The sequence below is a fragment of the Lepisma saccharinum genome, chromosome 5, assembly GCF_977018435.1.
Source record: "Lepisma saccharinum chromosome 5, izLepSacc3.1, whole genome shotgun sequence".
Taxonomy (NCBI): domain Eukaryota; kingdom Metazoa; phylum Arthropoda; class Insecta; order Zygentoma; family Lepismatidae; genus Lepisma; species Lepisma saccharinum.
The window spans coordinates 25,379,067-25,393,908 of NC_139233.1; the positions used below are offsets into that span (position 1 = coordinate 25,379,067).

At 40.3% G+C, this 14,842-nt stretch overlaps 1 long non-coding RNA gene across 3 annotated transcripts in view; it reads right to left on the bottom strand.

Annotated features, from left to right (window-relative positions):
- Positions 1-679: 679 nt before the first annotated feature.
- Positions 680-14,842, bottom strand: part of LOC145988260 (uncharacterized) — a 57,759-nt gene continuing 43,596 nt past the window's right edge. Inside the window, exons 3-5 of one of the 3 annotated variants that reach the window (XR_014441720.1) lie at positions 9,511-9,584; positions 6,287-6,435; positions 680-1,852 (exon numbers count right to left, since the gene is read on the bottom strand). This is a non-coding gene — a long non-coding RNA (uncharacterized LOC145988260). Of the gene's footprint in view, positions 1,853-6,286; positions 6,445-9,510; positions 9,585-14,842 lie in introns of all 3 variants that reach the window. The other 2 variants (XR_014441721.1, XR_014441719.1) reach the window with 2 other exon arrangements.

Genomic DNA, 14,842 nt, shown 5'->3' on the forward strand with positions numbered 1-14,842 from the left:
AAGTTCGTACCAGTATGTATATACTGAATGTAAAAGTGCCGGAACGTTTCTCGTTTGGTTTATATATATATATCCCCACCCCCTACTCCTTGCTCTGAGAGAGATATATTCTTTAACGAAGGCCATGACTATAATCCAGATAAGTAAATGTTAGTATGAATGTTATTTGCACCCGATTAAAAGTTAATAGCGCCAAGGTAAAGGAACTTTAGAATTAACAAGGGGCAAAGGTAAAGTAAAGTAAAAAAGGTAAAGTGTTCCCCTGTGCATAGCACCACGCCATGAAGGCGTATAGGGGGTGTGGGGGTAACGCCCCACACTTTCTTGATCCGGTCGTGAGTGGGGGTGATGTGATCAGCATCACGCCCCTGACCGCCTTTACCCCCCAGGGTTTCCCCCAGGTACCCATGTTATTCGACGCTGGGTAGGCGCCGGGGCCGCTTCCACCGTTAGAAAAGTTCCCGGATTTGAACCGGCCGGGGATCGAACCCGGGACCTTGAGCATGGTAGTCAGACGCGTTACCGACTGAGCCACCGCGGCCCAAATTTAAATTTAAATCAAGAAAATCTCAAAAATGTTTTTTTAAAATAAAAATCAACATTTTTATCTACCTGGATTCTAAATGAATAGTTCAGTCACATTAACAAGGGGCACATTTTAATATTAAATTGTTTAAGAATTGTATTAATTTTGGTATATGCAAGTTTTTCTCATTCTGCCATTGTAATCGAGTGTAGTTTTATGCAAAGGAATTTTTATTGTAATTTGGACTTTGTAAATTATGAAAATTGTAAGCAAGTCTTGGCAAAAGCCTGTTTCAAAGAGCCTTTATTTAAATAAATAGTTATGCAATATTTAATAATCGAGTTTCCCATGTTTTCACCCCGCAAGCCCTGAGTGTATAAGAGTTCTCATACTCCCGACAGAAGTGAGTAGCAATAATGGGTAATGCAACAGCGGCGGCCATTGGCGCACCGTTCGCCTGCACCTTGGTTGCCGTTGGTTCGTGTCTTTACGAACGTTGCAAATACTAATCATATTAAACTACAATTAGTCTCATTATCATTAAGCTCTACATACACATGGCGGATGACAATAGTTTGCAAACTATCAGTTGAAAAAATTGCCAAAAAGACTGAAAAAATATTTAATTTTTACGGGAAGTTACTGAAACTATTATATTAGGGATGGGCCGATATGGAATTCTGGCCGATACCGATATAAAATTAGATATGGTACTTGAAGAACATAAAATGTTCCTTAATCTCCTTAACAAATGTGTTTTGAGGTGACTGCAGTGCAAAAGAAGTTGAATATTTAGACAATTACTTTTTTTAGAAAGTAGGGCATCGAGATTGTCCATAAAAATTACAACAAAATGGCTGAATGTTGCACTAAATTATAAGATATTTATCGATATATCGGATCGGTAAAATAATCTGTAATTTTACCGATATGCCTATATCGGCCGATACCGATTGAGTACCGATTAATCGGTCCCATCCCTATATTATATAGTTTCATTTACACAGTATCAGAAACAGAAGAGTGTATATGTACATACTATTCTTTATTTGCTTTAATCAAACTTCACAAATTTTACAGAACATTCATACATACATTTGTGAACTAAGAAAGTACAATATTTATTATACTACTGGTTTTGGATTTAATGCATCCAAAAGATGAAAATATACAAGCAATTTTATGTGTGGTTTTTAAAAATTCTGTGATTTAAATCAAGAAAATCTCAAAAATGGTTTTTTAAAATAAAAATCAACATTTTTATCTACCTGGATTCTAAATGAATAGTTCAGTCACCTGATCTTGCTTTGATTTCTCCCACAAAACCTAAAATGCAGAAGGGATAACATTAAGACACTTGTAAAAAAAATTGTCAAATGTGTACACATGTTTTACATATATATAACTTATTATTTTTTAGTAAGGTAGGTGTGCCAAAGGTAGCCTGTGGTCCACATTGCAAAAATCATATTAGTATTTAACAGAGCTAACATATGGCACTGCATTAATATACCCAGTTCCCTCAGGTGCACCATGCAGAAAACAAAGTCTCTGGCTGCCTGCAGCTTTATTTATTTAAGTTCTTATGGAACCCCTGGTGTTGTAGCGACTGTGCAGACCAGTCCTCCACGGAGGTTGGTTATTTGTTGTCATGTCAACAATCAAAAGGTTGACACGAACAACTATCTCTAATAAGATGTAGAAACGTGAATAAATAAAGTTCTCTTGGGCACAAGCATCAATTTCTAAGCCAACTATAAGTTGTGGTACACCTTTGGGACCCTTGGGAACAGATGTAATGGTTTTGTAATTATTATTTTTTTTTAAAAAAAAAAGTTACAAGCAAGTTTACAAAATATCCATTTGGTACATATTGTTAATTAGTTATAGGAGTTATTTCTTTCAATTTCAGAAATTTATCTCTCATTAGAGATTTGTAAATTGCCCCAGAAGCTTAACTAGGGCCACATTTGGTTCACCTACCTTATACAGTGGACCCCCGATTTTACGTTCCCGCATTATACATTCAATCCTGATGGTCCCAACATAGCAAAATGTTATAAAATTTTCCTCCATTTTACATTTTTCTGTATTTTAAGTTATTTGAGATTGGTACCTTGAAAAAAGTAAAATACAAGTTCCACTGTATTTGCTATTTTGGATTTCCTCAACAGGAAAATACACAAGCAAATTCGAAGTTTCAGACTACATCTTAAGCATCAATCTCGAGTAACAGAACATGAATACATGCACCATATTTGTTTGACATTTCAATCCAGTTTGTGGCCTTCATTGTTTTGAGCTTATGGCATGAAACTCTATGATGTCCTCAGTTGCCTTACAACCTGACAAAAAAAACTTTCAAGAGGAACTGCAAGGGAGCAGTCATCATTTTTAGGACTCCAATAATGGCTATAAATTTAATAATATATATGCAGGACATGCGATTGCTGTACTTTTATCTTTTCTGAGCAACAATGGCAGACTATCAGCTAATGCAAGACAGGAAAAGGCATGCTGATATTGTTGCTATATACGAGAAGTATAGCAATGTTCAGATTGCACGGTCTTTGAAAGTCACCAGGTTATTTGTGCACAAAGTTGGGAGGGAGTTGGAAGTGTGGTGGAATGTTGTGCTCCATTATAACATATTTATAGATATATTGGATTGGTAAAATTATCGATAAATTTGCGGATAAACCAATATACTGATATGCATATATCGGCTAATACCGATAGAGTATCGAATCATTGGTCCTATCCCTACTTTCTATTAAAAGTTGAAAATTTGTATAATTACCTTTTTACAACATTGATTATGTTTTATGTTACACGTTTTCACTAAGTACTGTATAAATGATGTAATATTTGGAATTCAACATTGCTATGGTACCAAAAATCAACAGCTATGCAATTGTAGCAGCATATGTGATGGAAGTCAAAAGTGAATCGCATCTTGCATTGTTGTATTTCTAACAAGTAAACCAAAGAGAAGTCACTTCCCACTTCCGTGTTTTCCTTAAAGGTATTATGAGTTGAGGTTTTTAAGTCCACTTTATGCACAGTAAGGCTAATCTGGACTGGACCTACAGTTTAAAGTGGGGTCCGAACCACTATGTGCCTCCACCAGGTATTGAACCCAGGACCCCTTGATTACAGGTTGGCAACGTTTAAAGGTATTTATGAACTAACTGAAATTGAATATGATTAAGAAATGACTGTTTCAGTAAAATTGGTGGCCTGCATGGGTCACAACCTTCATGTTGGTTTTGTGTGTGTGTGCTAGGGATGGACCGATATGAAATTTTGGCCTATACCAATAAAGTACCGATATTCTACTGGCCTGATATAAAATTCCAACTTGCCCTTGAAGAACCTGAATGGATCATTGACCTCCTTAATAAATGTGTATTTCGAGGTGACTGCAGTGCAAATGAAGTTGCATATTTACTTATTAAAAAGTAGGGCATGGAGTTTATTTATAAAAATTATAACAAAATGGCAGAATTTTGTAATAAATTATAAGATATGTATAGATATATCAGATTGGTAAAATAATCGATAATTTTACCAATATATCTATATTGGTCGACACTGATCAAGTAGCGATTAATCTGTTCCATCCCTAACACGTGTGTTGTTTACCTTCCTGGTTTCATATAAGCAAGACAAAAGTATTTGCGACTATAATACGCACAAACTAGGACTGACCCAATACCACTTTCAACTGATACTCATCCTGATTCCAATACTGATGCTTGAAAATTGCAACAATTAATTTTCAGGGGAAGGGAGGGTGTACCACATGTAAACTTCTTAGAGCACTAGGTTTTCCAGCATGTGCTTTTTAAATGTGCAGTGCAGAACAAAAATATTCATAGAATGAAAACTATTTACTGAAGACAGTTACAGTTTTTTCTTTCTCAAAAGCATTGTGCTCATGGCAAGAGGAATTAAGGTATTCCATTCACAAAAGTGAATTAGATAAATAAGAAGCATGTTTAATTTAAACTGCACCTAAGACAAAATAATCATATCCCTTTTAAATAGCACATGTAGGTCGTTAGCAGAATATTAAGTTTATTACTGTATAAAGGGGTCCATTTATGCTTCTCAAATGAATTAATGAATTTTTCATAAACGGTATAACTCGCAGGGTAATTCAAACTTCAGAAAGTGCCACGTAAAACTCTACACTTCATGTTTAAGATTCTATTTCGCAGTTATTTTTGCATCGTTTTGTGACAAAACAAGGTTATTTCGCATTTACTGTTTTTGTCAACAATGAAATATGCACGCCACTATGTATCGGCATATGCATAATTTCCAGGATAACAAAATCCAACCGATACTAATACCACCAGTACATCAGTATCGGTTCAGCCCTAGTTATTACACTTTTAAGCCAAACACCCTATATATAATAAATAATTACAGACTACAAATTCAAAACACACACAACTACAAAATTCGTCAAATAAAATTAAAGTCTATATCTCAGAGCCTTCAATATAATATTCCATTACTAGGGCTTGGAAATTGATGAAAAATCATATATTTTTTTCTGGACCTTGAAGACAATACCAAAACTGTCTGTTCTCTTCAATTAGAACCAGAAAAATTGTTTTTATTTTTCATTCTTTTGAGGTCACTTCTCAGTACTTTTTGTTGCATTTTTTAACACTTTCAAGCTTTGTTTTTACTCCTCCCTTGTTGTTTCATGAATTTTAAATGCATTTTGTAGCATAACATATTTAAATTTCTTAACTTTGTCTCTTTAGGAAGTAAGCCATTAATTGAAAATATGGTCAATGCACAATCCATATTATTATTTTAAACTGAAATCTTTGGCAATGGATTAAATAAATTAATACATTTATTTTTCCTCCAGCAAACTTAAAATACTTTTGGTGAACCCTACTATGAAGTTCTCTTGCTGGCCACTATTACTGCTTAAATATGTGGTTCTAAAGTAAAATTAGCCACAACATAGAAATTTATAATCTGATGCACGTGAAACACAACTGCCCACTCAAAGAAACTGGATGACATGCAGAAAAACATTGCAGTGTATTTTATGCAACGAATTAAAAATAAAGAAAACCACATTAGCACTTCATTGCCCCCTTTCCCCATTTCCTTTCGTAGTTTAAACCACCACACAACTGGTTTTATCAAATTATTTAATTCTCTCTTGTAATTTTTTATGGGTTTTCATTTTAAGAGCAAAAATTTTTTTTTTTTTTTAAAAAACTGGGTCATATTTTTAAGGTGATTCTATAGGTAGAGCCACATATTTATGGTGAATAAAAGATGAAGATTTTGGTAAAAAAAAACAGCATATTTCGGGATCAAAAGTGATGAATAAAATGGCATTTTATTGTTAAAATTGTGAATAAATACCTAAATTTGATTCAAAACTATACTTATTACACAAATTAACATTTCACTTCCAATAACACATTTATTTAGTTATCAGAGTATTATTCCTGTGTATAGGAGTCCATTTTTGCTTCTCAAATATTTACAGCAGAATTAATCAATTTTCCATGAATTGCATAACTTGCAGGATAGTTCAGACCTTGGAAGGTGTTGTGTTAGTAAATGAATCCTTCATATCCTGTTTAAGAGATGATTTCGCATTTTACAATTCATTTCGGGACAAAAAAAAAAAAAAGTTTCTTTTAAAATATATTTTAGGTTATCAACTTCCGAGCCCTATCCATAACTATAGAGTTGCCCTAGTAAAAATGCACTCACTGCTTCAAATGCTCCCTGAGGTTGCCAGCCACCAACTCCATCCCCTGAAGCTGTTTCTGCAGATCAGCCACGGAGCTGGAGTTCCTATGGGCCTGGTCGTTGATAGTTTCCTGGAATTTGGACGCATGCTGAACCCTAATGTTCTCCACCTACTCCACCTACAAAAGAATGAGACCTGAAATCAGTCTTGGCACACAATGCTAAAAAAAATCACTGAATACACGCATGAGCCACACTAAAAAAAGGGGGTAGAAACTTTGCCGGCAGTCTTACGCATTTTTTTTCAGTGCAAGTTAATTTAGTTACTAGTTACAAGATTGATCAGCTTTATTTCTTCCAGAAATAAAATATTTTTCCTCTCTTCAGAATTTTACAGAGAATATGTAGATTTTTCCCCTGTGCATTCGAAATTTATGGATATGGACTATTTTAACATCCTTTCGTTTTGAGACGATTACGCCAGTGAGGGGTCTGCCTAACAATCCACAGATGTTCTGAACACATTTTTCATCCATTCGAAATCACAAAATAACACAAATTTGGCAAAATGCAAATTCTGGCTGTTGTTTTGCAAATTTCAAAAAGTTTTGTGCTTAAAAATTATGCCTTATTTACACACACACACATATATATATACACAGTGCACATTTTCAAAAAATTTACCCAAGAGAAAACTATGGTGCGTACATTAGTGCTGCAGGAAGCGGATATCCCTAGTGTCAAAAAAAGTCAGCATGGACAATGCTAGATAGCATACAGAATTGAGAGCTTCTTCACTTGAACTGGAAAACAAGTGCTATACACGTATAATCACAATTTGTGATAGTGGGTGCTCAAATATGGACTGTGGAGTCAAAGATGCAGTGAAATTGAAACTTAAGTGAACATGGTCATCATCTCTATATTAAAATCTAGTTTAGTCTATCTTATCAATACACACGAGTTCTATAAAAAAGAAATAGATTATTGTGGGTTGAAACTACCAAGGCAATATTTTACTAATTATGGTCCACGATTATTGTCACATTAGCTCGATGGTGGGAGACTCGAACTAGTACGAGGAAGCAAAAGTGGTGTCTACTGCATATAGATATAAATATCTTAGTCAACATTTTTTTCCTATACTAAAAATGGGTTGAACAGGGGTGGATGAGTTTGAAAAATTACATTTTGAAGGTAATTTCATATTTTTAAATATAATTTTGTAGATTTTCAAAAAAATAAAGTTTCTCACTCATGTTATATAGCCATTGCTTGAGCAAATAGCCTACTTACGAATATATACAGAAGGTTGTTCGCTTTATATCCGACCATTTTTGACGGGTACTCACCTTAAGAGATACCGTGCCGCCACCACCGATCATGTTCTATTGGACCCCCAGCATTGTGGACTATCACCCGGCATCACAGTTTCCATTGCAGCAAGCTCCGGTGTAGGACAGGCATGGGAATTCTGTCCCACGCCTCCCTGCAAGCTTTCCATAGAGCATCCAGGGTGCACGGGTGGCGATGTTGAAGACGTCATTTCAACAGTCCAAATGTGCAAAAATCCATTGGACTGGCATCTGGGCTTTTCACAGGAATGTCTTCAAACGGAATGACACGAATTCCTAATTCCTCTGCCATTTCCTGATAAAAACGTAGTGATGTTCTGGCGGCATGACTCGAAGCCTTGTCCATATGGATCATCACCCGGTTCGCATCCATTCCATACAATTGTGGGATCTCTCTCCGATAGATAGGAGTCTTGGAAGTATCTGGCATTCACCTTCACGTTTTTGTCCACCTTGCGTATCATCAACTTACCCTCATATCCGAATCCCGTCACAACCATAAAGCCACGAGGGAAACTTTCCCTGCACACTGACGAACAAAGTTGCTGCGCCCCTTGCCGTCAATGTCATGGTATGTGACACTTTGCATGCAGCCCCTCTCCTGGTGGTTTTCGTGAGTGAATGTTTCGCAAGGAGAGCCTGTTGTGTGTACGGGCCACAATAGCTTTCGCAGTAGTCACCCCGAGTGTTTCACAATGCGTACGTATGAAAACTTAGCATGGGAAAGGGCCATTACGTAACACTCCCAATACCGGTTGATTTTCGGCGCCATTTGATAACATTCACTACCAACACTCACGCACCTACAAGGTCAAACACAACACTGCTCCCGCCAGCTGACCAATAGTTCCAGCATGATATGCCAGGTGGCAGCACTGAATCGAAAATGGTCAGATATAAAGCGAACAACCTCTGTAGTCCAATTGATACAGTGCAACCTCGATTTTTACGTATTTCTGGGGACAAAGCTGGAAAAACTTAAAATGCTGGGAAAATATAAAATCGAGGAAGGTAAGAATTTACAATACTGGACCCTTCCGTAACTTCTATCCTAGTTCTTATACTTACGAAATACGTAGTCCCGATGATGTATCTGAGGTTAACATGTGGGGGTGACATGTTGAAATTGTTAATTCATGTGTAGAAGTTGTAGAATAAGCTTTTCCATTGCCGCGATCGTTCTTCATATACAAGCATGGAAACCATGTTTGTTCAACGTAGCATTCACTTGTTCAGTAATCTGCGTTGTGTGAGGAAGAAGGCGACTTTGAAGGTAGGAAATGAAGTTCTTCCTTTGGTAAGTTTTTTTTAATAACTTTTAGTTGGGTACATATTAATAATACAGGGCATTTGTTCATATTTCGCATAGGCAATAATTTAGGACACTTGATCACGATTGTGTAGTTAAAATTTGTCGCTCAAGTGCTACAGAAGTGACATTTTTTTATGGTGCCCCACAAACCATTCACGGGAAGGTTAAGGTTAGGCAAACAGTTAAAATTTAGTTCTAAAATGTAAACTATTGAAATAACCATTGTTTTCGTGGATAAATCCAGGGTTTCTGATCTGATTGCGAACCACTCAATTTTGCTTATTTTGCAATTTCTACACGTGACCTCGAAATTTTAACTTCAAGTTCGTGATTAGGAGGCGTCAATTAGAGAGTATGAGAAATATTACAAAAATCAAGAGGGGTCCGGTATTGTAAATTTGCTCCTAGAGGAAAATTCTATAACATTTTGCTATGTACAGTAGGTACCTTTAGGATGAATGTATATGAAGAAAATGGAAATTCTCGGAACGTACATGTATTTAGGCCTGCTGTAGACTGAGTAATTATATTGATGGTTGGTTCAGCACAAGCCATACACATATAAGAATAATCCATACCTGCTATATTTTCTCTAATGCCATCTGACTCAGGTGCAGGCCAAACACTATCACAGCAATCCAGCGAATAATATCTGTAAATGAAAGCAGGTATGTAGAGACCTACATAGAGCATATTGTTCCAATCAGAGTATGTAGTAATAGTTATAAAATTCTCAGTATGTTCACACTTTTCATGATATCATTCAAATAATGTGAGTAAATATATTAAATAGTACATCATCGAAAAACGAATCTAGCTTTACACACAATGTGGGAATAATCCATCCCCAATTAAAAAAAAAATCATTTTCTTCTTCAGATCTGTTACATTGTGGCCACTCTGGAAACATGATAGAATTCAACTACAATTCCCAACTTTCAAAGATAACTTTCCAAAAATTAAAGGGTACAAAAAGGATCTGTGCGATTCCAATCCTATCAAAAAAAAAAAAAAATTCTAATTCAATTAAATGGTGTGTGTGTGTGTGTGTGTATATATATATATATATATATATATATATATATATATATAAAGTGAAAGAGGAGAGAGGAAACACTCACCGGACAAAGAAAAAATTCAAATTTTCGTGATGGTGTATCACATCTTCAGGAGTAGAGAGAGACGTTGTATACCTAAGTGACTAGAGGGAAGAGTAAGCATGACCTGCAGTGTTGCCAGGTCCCGAAGGAAAAAAAAAGGGGTTGACAGTACTTCCCTCTAGTCACTTAGTTATACAACGTCTCTCTCTACTCCTGAAGATGTGATACACCATCACGAAAATTTGAATTTTTTCTTTGTCCGGTGAGTGTTTCCTCTCTCCTCTTTCACTTTTTATTTAGCCCTTGTGGCCCTCCATCCTTTTATCCTATATATATATATATATATATATATATATATATATATATATATATAAAATCAAAGAAGGTAAAAGGAAACACTCACCGGACAGTAGAAGAATTCAAAATTTTCGCTAATTTCATAGCATCATCGGTGTGAGGAGAAATAGACGGAACCGGAAGTTGGGGCACTGCAGAGTTGCCAGGTCCCCGTCGAAGAAGAAGTGGTGCGTAGAACGGAAAAAAACACTGTTTCGTCACCAGGCTCGTCGTAAACTGTGAGTGTGTAGGATGGGTGGAGTGGGCGGGATGGTTGGGATAGCTAGGGAGGGAAGGTGGGTGAGGGGCGGGTATTACTGGGTGGCCTTGTTCAGGCCAGGTGGAGTGGTTGCGCTCATGGCCGATATATAGGCCCTCTCCCATCTTTTGCGAACAGAGGTGTTGGCTGGTTGGGGTAGGAGGTGGATGATTGCTACCCGGAAGCAGTCGTTGAAACTGATGTTGTGGTGGTTGGTGTGTATGGCGACAGTGAAGTCCAGGTTGTGGGTGGAGGAGCGGTGGTTATTGATGCGGAGGTTGAGGGCCGTTGATGTTTCCCCCAGGTAAAAATCACCATGGAGGGTAAATTTGCCAGTGGCCGTGTGCACCTGGAGGGTGTGAGAAGTGATGAGGATGGGACAGGTCTTGCACTTGGGGCGGTTGCATTTATGGGCAGGGGGGTGTTGGATGTGTGGTGAAGGAGTGTTGTGGACCAGGATGTTTTGGAGGTTGGGGGGGCATTTGAAGACCACTCTGGGTTTGTCGGGAAATATGTTTTTGGTTTCGGGATCACTGTGGAGAATTGGGAGAAGAGAGTGCAGCTGCCTCACATACCACTACCACCAAGAAACCTGCTGCCACCAACCCACCTGCACTCATCACCCAATATCATCCCCACCTCAACAAAATCAGGCACACACTGCACTCTCTTCTCCCAATTCTCCACAGTGATCCCGAAACCAAAAACATATTTCCCGACAAACCCAGAGTGGTCTTCAAACGGCCCCCCAACCTCCAAAACATCCTGGTCCACAACACTCCTTCACCACACATCCAACACCACCCTGCCCATAAATGCAACCGCCCCAGGTGCAAGACCTGCCCCATCCTCATCACTTCTCACACCCTCCAGGTGCACACGGCCACTGGCAAATTTACCCTCCATCCCAAAGGGACCTGCCATGCCTCAAACCTTATCTACATCCTCACCTGCAACATCTGTGGTGATTTTTACCTGGGGGAAACATCAACGGCCCTCAACCTCCGCATCAATAACCACCGCTCCTCCACCCACAACCTGGACTTCACTGTCGCCATACACACCAACCACCACAACATCAGTTTCAACGACTGCTTCCGGGTAGCGATCATCCACCTCCTACCCCAACCAGCCAACACCTCTGTTCGCAAAAGATGGGAGAGGGCCTATATATCGGCCATGAGCGCAACCACTCCACCTGGCCTGAACAAGGCCACCCAGTAATACCCGCCCCTCACCCACCTTCCCTCCCTAAGCCCCGCGACAGGTTAACCTTGCAGCAACTTTTCGCATATATAGACCCAAACGTGCGCGCAGAAAATAGTTCCGCTGCAATACTGCGGATTTTCTCACTGTCTGTGATATGAACAGCTCAGCGGTTAAGGTGAGACTGGAACAGGGATGCTGAGTGCCGCTCTAGAGTGGATTGATACATAAAACCTGCTGCAAAGTTAACCTGTCGCGGGGCTTAGCTATCCCAGCCATCCCGCCCACCCCACCCATCCTACACACTCACAGTTTACGACGAGCCTGGTGACGAAACAGTGTTTTTTCCGTTCTACGCACCACTTCTTCTTCGACGGGGACCTGGCAACTTTGCAGTGCCCCAACTTCCGGTCCCGTCTATTTCTCCTCACACCGATGATGCTATGAAATTAGCGAAAATTTTGAATTTTTCTACTGTCCGGTGAGTGTTTCCTTTTACCTTCTTTGATTTTTACTTAGCCCTTTTGGCCCTCCTTGCTTTTATCCATTATATATATATATATATATATAAAGTGAAAGAGGAGAGAGGAAACACTCACCGGACAAAGAAAAAATTTGAATTTTCGTGATGGTATATCACATCTTCAGGAGTAGAGAGACGTTGTATAATTAAGTGACTAGAGAGAAGAGTAAGCATGACCTGCAGTGTTGCCAGGTCCCGAAGGGAAAAAAAAAGGGTTGTCAGTACCACAAAAAAAATGGTTCTTTCGCCTGGCTTGTCGAAAACTGTGAGTGGTGGGGGGGTGGGGGTTGGTTGGGACAAGGTGGTGGTGAGGGTGAGGATAGGGGATGAGGGGCGTTACTGGGTGGCCTTGTTCAGGCCTGGAGGTGTGGTTGCATTCATGGTCGATATGTAGGCCCTCTCCCATCTTCTACGTATTGAGGTGTTGGTGGATTGGGGCAAGGAGTGGACGATCGCTACCTGGAAGCAGTCATTAAAAGGAATATTGTGGTGATTGGTGTGAATGGCAACAGCAAAGTCCAGATTTTGGGTAGAGGAGCGGTGGTTGTTGATGCGGAGGTTCAGGGCTGTGGATGTTTCCCCCAGGTAGAAGCTCCCACAGATGGTGCACGTGAGGATATAAATTAGGTTAGAGCTGTTGCAGGTTCCTTTGGGGTAGAGGGTGAATTTGCCGGTGGCAGTGTGGATCTGGAGGGTGCGGGAAGTGACAAATATGGGGCAGGTTTTGCACCTTGGGCGGTTGCATTTGTGGGCAGGTGCGAGTTGATTGTGAGTAGGTGGATTGTGGTGGACCAGGATGTTTTGGAGTAGAGTGTGTCTGATTTTGTTGAGGTGGGGGTGATATTGGGTGACAAGTGCAGGGGGATTGGTGGCAGGTTTCTTGGTGGGTGTATGAAGCAGCTCGGGATATTTGTTTGGTAACCAGGGTGGAAGGATATCCACGGTTGGTCAAGGCTTGGTGTAAGCGGAGGTTATAGTTCTGTCGGGAAGTGGCTGAGGTGTTGAGGCATTGACCTCTGAGAGCTAGGGAGAATGGGATGGCTTTCTTGGTGTGGAACGGATGGGAGCTGGAGAAGTGTAGGTATTGCATATGGTTGGTAGGTTTGATGTGGATGGAGGTTTCCAAATGTCCTTCCTTCATGTGCACATCCACATCCAGGAAGGTGATTTGGTTGGTGGAGTGAGTCCAGGTGAAATTGATGGAGCTGAAGTGGTTAAGTTTGTCTAGGAAGGTGGTCAGGGAAGGTTCTCCATGCATCCAAAGCATGAAGATGTCATCGATGAAACGTAGCCAGAGGAGAGGTTTGAGAGATTGGGTCTCCCGGAACTCTTTTTCAGCTTTGCCCATGAACAGGTTGGCATAGGATGGGGCCATTCTGGTACCCATGGCTGTGCCCCGGATTTGGAGATAGTGCTTGTCCTCGAAGGTGAAGTTGTTGCACGTGAGGACAAGGTGAGCTAGATGGGTCAGGAAATTAGTGCTGGGGTTGTGGGGTTTTGGTCTGTTGTTGAGGAAGGATTCTATGGAGCTGAGGCCGTGGGAGTGAGGTATGTTGGTATAGAGAGAAGTAACATCGATGGTGGCAAGGATAGTGTTGGCAGGTAATGGTGGGAGAGTGTTAATTTTCTGAAGGAAGTGGCTGGTGTCCCGGAGGTAGGAGGGCAGAGCTTTAACAAGAGGCTGGAGGTGGGAGTCGACAAAGGCTGAGATTCTTTCAGAAGGTGAATTGTAACTGGATATGATGGGTCTGCCAGGGTTGCCAGGTTTATGGATCTTGGGCAGCAGGTAAAAAGTGAGGGTGCGGGGGTTGTCTGGGATGAGCATGGATATGGTGGAGGCTGTCAGGCCCTCCGGGGGGACCTCGGGTGTGGATAAAGTCCTGGATTCTGTTGAGGTGTGTGGCTGAAAGGTTGACAGTCGTGGTTTTGTAGGTGGAGGAGTCTGCCAGCTGGCGAGTGGCTTCCGCCAGGTAATCTTGAGAGTTCAAGACCACCGTGGTGGATCCCTTGTCAGCTGGGAGGATTTTGATGTGGTGGTTCTGGCGGAGATCTTGAAGGGCTTTATCTTGAGAGGGATTCAAGTTGGGTTTGTTGTGGAGGTTGTCAAGAAATGAGCTGTCAGTGATAGTGGAGATTATGGCAGTGATGTATCTTTCCAGGGGGTGATTGGTGGGCAGGGGTCTTGGGAGGATGGTGGGCAAAATTGGAGGAGGCTTGAGTGGGTTTCATTGGTTGTGGTCTGGGGGGAAGGGTTTTTTGCCCAGAAGTGTTGCCATCTGAGGTGTCTGGCAAAGGTGTGGATATCGAAGAGGAGACGGAATTGGTTGTGGGGAGTTGTGGGGCAGAAGGTGAGGCCTTTGGATAGAATATCAATTTCGGTAGGGGTGAGATTGTGGTTGGACAAATTTAGTACACTTTGGTTGTGTTGGGGTAGGTTAGGGTCGTTGGTGACCATGGGTCTGGTGGGAGTGGGTTTGTCCGTGGAC